Source organism: Pinus tabuliformis, chromosome 6 (assembly GCF_031772625.1).
Source record: "Pinus tabuliformis cultivar Carrire ecotype Pingquan chromosome 6, CPIR1, whole genome shotgun sequence".
NCBI lineage: Eukaryota > Viridiplantae > Streptophyta > Pinopsida > Pinales > Pinaceae > Pinus > Pinus tabuliformis.
This window is the reverse complement of record NC_142292.1, coordinates 355,366,551-355,372,283: the sequence shown is the minus strand read 5'-3', so window position 1 is coordinate 355,372,283 and position 5,733 is coordinate 355,366,551. Positions and strand designations below refer to the sequence as shown.

The 5,733-nt window shown below is 36.6% G+C and overlaps 1 non-coding gene across 1 annotated transcript; it reads left to right on the top strand.

Moving 5' to 3' along the window:
- Positions 1 to 4,895: 4,895 nt before the first annotated feature.
- Positions 4,896 to 4,976, top strand: TRNAL-CAA (transfer RNA leucine (anticodon CAA)). The gene has a single exon. It is a non-coding gene; the product is annotated as a tRNA-Leu (tRNA).
- The last annotated feature ends 757 nt before the right edge of the window (positions 4,977 to 5,733 follow it).

The following is a 5,733-nucleotide window of genomic DNA, read 5'->3' as shown; positions in this document are numbered from 1 at the left end:
GAAGAAGACCAGGATGTTCATCATCCTCACTCGGGTGAAATGCATCAAAAGGCGAATGTGATATGAGTACACCTATGAAAATCTGCCCTCACAGGTAAAATAGTGCATAATAAGCCTCATGATGGGAGCATACTCGCTCCGGAGAAATCTGAATGGAAAAACACCTGCCAAATGTCTCATGAATGATGGCCGGACATAAGGCTCAAAGTGAACAGTATCTAGCAACTTGCGCTTAGGCCACACCTCACCAACATTTGGTATCCCTGTAGCATGTGAAATCACCTCGGGTGTCAATGTAAAATCTACCCCTGCTAGATTGACATGTCCATCATGCAAATGTAAAACAAAGAGGCGGGCCAACTCTCTGTGATGTTGAATCCGGGAGATCCTCTCACAAAACTGATAACAAGACATGTACTGAAAACAAGTGACTGCCATAGGACAAGCCTGTAATTCTGCCAAAGAGGTGGGCTCCTCTCGCTTATGATGTCCACCCTTACCACCCCTGCGAGGCCTCCTCTATACCTCAACCTCTGTGGACGATGAATGGTCATCACTTTGCTCATAAGTTTCGGTTTCTGACATGGTTTAGGAGCAAAGTGGACAAACTGATTTGCTGTCTCTGCCTGCAAAAAGTGCTGAACTCTATGTTGTTTCAAGGGGAAAAGGACATGAGGGAGATGTTAGGGGAGGGATCTTTTAACAAGGAATGGGAATATATAAATATAACAGGGAATTTTTAAGGGAAATGTTGCAAATCATTATGCATATAGGAATACATATTTATAATTGGGAAATCATTTGCAAAGATCATTGCATATGGGAAAAAACATGTATGAAAGTGAACATGGGAATATGTATACATGTTTAATAGGGGAAAAAGGGAAACCATGCACAAAACATGCTGACATATTTACCAACATTTTTTGTTATTTACACATGCATATGGTGGAGGAGAACTAGGGTTTTGAATTTTGTTTTTTGATGCTTTGGGAGAGGGATAGGGTTTTCATTTTAGTGATTAGGGATGGGGAAAGATTTGCATTTCATTTGTAAAATAATATGGGAAAAGAGATGAACATATAAGTGTGAGTGAAAGGGAAAGGAGGGAAACAAACCAAAGGGAAAAATAGCTTGAAACAACACAAACCCTAGCACAGTTTGCTCATTAACATTGCAGCCATATAAAGGAGTTTCACTTGCAAAATTTTGATCATTTTAACATGTTCATGACATCCACCATTCATAACCAGCAACCATTCCATGTTTAGAGCACCTACCTCGAACAATTTGATAGCTTGGAGGGCGTTTGAGGGAATTCGTTTGAAGTTTGCAGCAAGACAGTTCAACGGGTCGCGCACCACCCCCAACGGGTCGCGCCCCTCTAACGGGTCGCGCCCGTTGTTTTTCTGAACTATGGAAGACCCTCTGACGGGTCGCGCGCACCCAACGAGTCGCGCACCTGGCTCGACGAGTCGCGCACCTCTCTGCTGCCCGAAATCGCTCTGTCTTTGCTTGTTTCTCTCAATCACTCTCTCAAACCTCTCTTGCAAGCGTTAGGATGCACAATGAGAGTGAAAGGAGGGAATTTGGGCTTTTATAAGTTTCATTTAAAAAAAATTTCATTCATAAACCCACTTTCTAAAGTTTATCTTTGACACTTTTATAACACTGACTTTTGGTTTCCTTTATCCTGAATTTGACTCATTGAGTGCTTTGACTTGATTCTTTTTGCAGGTAGATCATCTGAGGGATCTTGGCAAGGGGACCAGGGTTGCATTTTGTCCGCTGAAGTCTTTTGAAATTTCATCACTTTTTACAAAGAATTGAGAAAATGACCTTGGCTTTAAAAAACAGAGTTTTTAAATCCAAGGTGAAAGTTCACTGTTTACAATCTCGAAGAAACATGTTTACAATCCTCCCTCTAGCTTGCTAAGTACTCATGGATTTTCAATAACATGACCTTGCAAAGATAAATGACCAAAACCCTAGACCTAAGACTTTGACCTCAAGACAAATCAAGACAATCTTTGAAAAAGCTTAATGACTGATATGACCTAATCCAGCAAAGCCAAGAGGGGTATAAATAGACCAGCTCCTCCATCAGGGTTATGGCATGCCTAACGGGATGCAAAATTTGACACTGATGAGACACCTACTAATGCAAATGCAAAGAGCTTTGATCGCTGATGGAGGGCTTTCAAGACCGACACTTACAGTATTCACCTGGAATGTAGCCTATTTAAATGGGGGAATTAAACCAGCATGTAGCCTATGCTAAGATTCACTAGGAATTTACAAAGTTTTATTATTTAGTGAAAGACTCGCCAAGATCTTACAAGATTTTATAATTGAGTAAAATATTCTAATAAAAATAAAAATGGCACATGGTATTGACCCATGGTATTCACCTGGAATGTAGCCTATTTAAATGGGGGAATTAAACCAGCATGTAGCCTATGCTAAGATTCACTAGGACTTTACAAAGTTTTATTATTTAGTGAAAGACTCGCCAAGATCTTACAAGATTTTATAATTGAGTAAAATATTGGGCATGCCTGGTGAGAGATTCGCCAAAAAATTATATATACATATTATATTATTGATAAAATCGCCTTCCATTTTTCCTATATACCATGAAGATTCGCCCATTTATTATATTTATAAATTTAGGGGGGGTTCTTAAAATTTTCCCTGAACAAGGGCGTTCTAGTGCGTTGTATATTCTTACTTATCTAATACTTGTATCATTTCATGATGATGCCATGTGAATTGTTAGGAACATGTTAAGTATATAGCTAACCTAATAACGAACGTTTTGTAAGGGTATCATTTCATGATGATGCCATGTGAATTGTTAGGAACATGTTAAGTATATAGCTAACCTAATAACGAACGTTTTGTAAGGGGACTAGAGCAGGCTACCGTGAAAAAGAAAAACATGATCTTATTTTTCATTGGAACTATTATATGTCCAAGGTTCAATATCAAAATCATTTTCGAAGTTTTCCCTGATTGTTTCAACAGAAAAATCAAAAATACCTTGACCTTTTTAGAACGGGTTCAAGTCAAATAGCAATGATTTGAAACACTTTTTTATACACTATTTTGTAAACCTAAGGACTTGATCGTATAGATATGTAAAATACAGGATTTCCAATCATAGAAAAAGAAAGAAAGGGAACGGATACTCAATTGAGAGTGAGTAAACAGAATTATATGCATAAAGAATATATCTCATCTATGCAGATATAATAATGTAGAAAGTCGTATTCGACGAAAGTCGTATGTACAGTTTGGAGGGAGATCTTTCATACCTTTAGAGATCCACCCTACAATATGGAGTAAAAAAGCAAAAATAAATGAAATTCAGCCTTTATGAAATGGATTCTTGAACCTTTTTCACACTCATGTCACGGTGAAGTACTGCAGAAAAAAATAAAAAATTGCAAAATCCGATCCTATTTATCATAATCGATTAGTTAACATGGTGGTTAACCGTATTCTTAAAAATGGAAAAAAATCATTGGCTTATCGAATTCTTTATCGATCCATCAAAAAGATTCAACAAAAGACGGATAAAAATCCACTATCTGTTCTACGCCAAGCAATACGTAGAGTAACTCCCAATGTAACAGTAAAAGCAAGACGTGTGGGTGGATCGACTTATCGAGTTCCCACTGAGATAAGATCAACCCAAGGAAAAGTACTTGCCATTCGTTGGTTATTAGGGGCATCTCGAAAACGTCCGAGTCAAAATATGAATTTCAAATTGAGTCACGAATTAATGGATGCTGCTAGAGGGAATGGCAATGCTATACGCAAAAAGGAAGAGACTCATAGAATGGCAGAAGCCAATAGAGCTTTTGCACATTTTCGTTAACTCATAAACAGGATCGAGATCTACCTATATATATAGTGGATTTATATATTCTGATAAATTAGAAATTGACTCCCGTTCAGATCGGACAATATGTTTATCGGAACAAAAGAGAAAAAATAAAAAGAAAAAAGCATAAATCATAGATAGATCTAAGTCCTCTTAGGAAGGCTTCCTTAAGGAAAAAGGAGATAGATTATGGAGGAATATTCGATCCTATTCATGAGATATGTAAATCTCCTAAACTTGGAAGTTAGAAACTTTTTCTACTCTTTCGGAGATTGAAATAAATTACTAATTCATGATCTGACATGTACAAAGTGAAAACTTCATTTTCAATTATACCCTGAGATCGTTTGAAAGAGTTTCATTTGCTTTTCTTCCATTCTGGTTTATGGTCTTTCTGGCTATATGGTCTATCTAGGGGAAATATTTAGCTTCAAGAAATAGTAAATGATCTCATAGATACACAAATGTATAACTCTCCAGGAATTTGGATTGTGCTTATATCCATAACTGTAGGAATTGGGTCTGACCTTTACTTTTTCTAGTCTCTTTTGATCAATGGACCCCTTATGAAGGGAAGAAGTGTGATTAATTTTACAAATTATTACCTCTGTAATAAAATAGATTGAATATATATCTATCTTTCTTTTTTATAAATGTTTCTATGGACATGTGGAAAAGAGAAAGAAAAGGACTGTTACCCCTACCTCCACTCGGACCAAGACATCACTTTTACTGAAAAAAGTTAAAGTTTTTGAAAATATTTTTTATTTTGTACCATATTCAATTCTTTAGGTTTCTATTGAATTGAAAAAGAAAGGATGTTCATTCAGTCGTCTTGTTTATTTATAGGAAATCTCCTCCAGATAATTTTTTTTTTATGATGAACCTATATGACCAATCGTATATCAATACTCGAATACGCTATCTCTAACATATGTTCATTCATAGATCAGGATATTTTTCATATATATATATATATGAATGGAATAGAATTTCCTTTTGGGATGCCTTGATGGTGAAATGGTAGACACGCGAGACTCAAAATCTCGTGCTTAAGAGCGTGGAGGTTCGAGTCCTCTTCAAGGCATAATATTGCTCATGCTTATTGAATGAGCAATATTATGGAAAATCTCGTAGAGTATCTCAATAGATTGAGATAGATTCTTTGTTGATACGAGGTATTCCAACGATCTATTACCTACAAGTTAACGCTGTTGGAATAGGACAGTGGATCACAGGTAGGATCAGATCTTCTCTACCTAATGAGGAGTCCATTCCCAATACACCCTTGTATTATGAGGTATATTTCATTAAGGACACAGATTGAGAAGATCGATACATAGATTGACCAGATACCACCTCTATCAAGATCTTGCAATATACAGGAGTTACGACTGAACCTCACCAACTATATCCATGTCGGATCCTGTGACTCTATCCTTTCCTCTCTTCAAATAGTGTGGAAAAAAATAATGCTAGAACCGAAATCGAGGAAATAAGGAGTAAGCATAGTCTAATAATATCTCATTAAGTTAACTAGACTATGCTTACTCTTAAATGGTCGAGATCTCGGAGTGAGGAACCTCAAATTAAAGATCTATCAAGTCTTTATAGGATCTTAAATTGGAGCATATGTAGAGCCTCTCATTGATTCCCACAACCCTACTGCCCGGTCAATTTTCTTTTACTTCATTCCATATTCTCCCAGCTGATATCAAATCTTAATCCGATTGTATGAATTGAGTGTTCAATTTCATTGGGAAAAAGCCATTTCTTCTCCAACAATGTCTTTGTAATTTGATCCAATAACATTCTGTTAGACAGGAATAGATTTGATAAATATT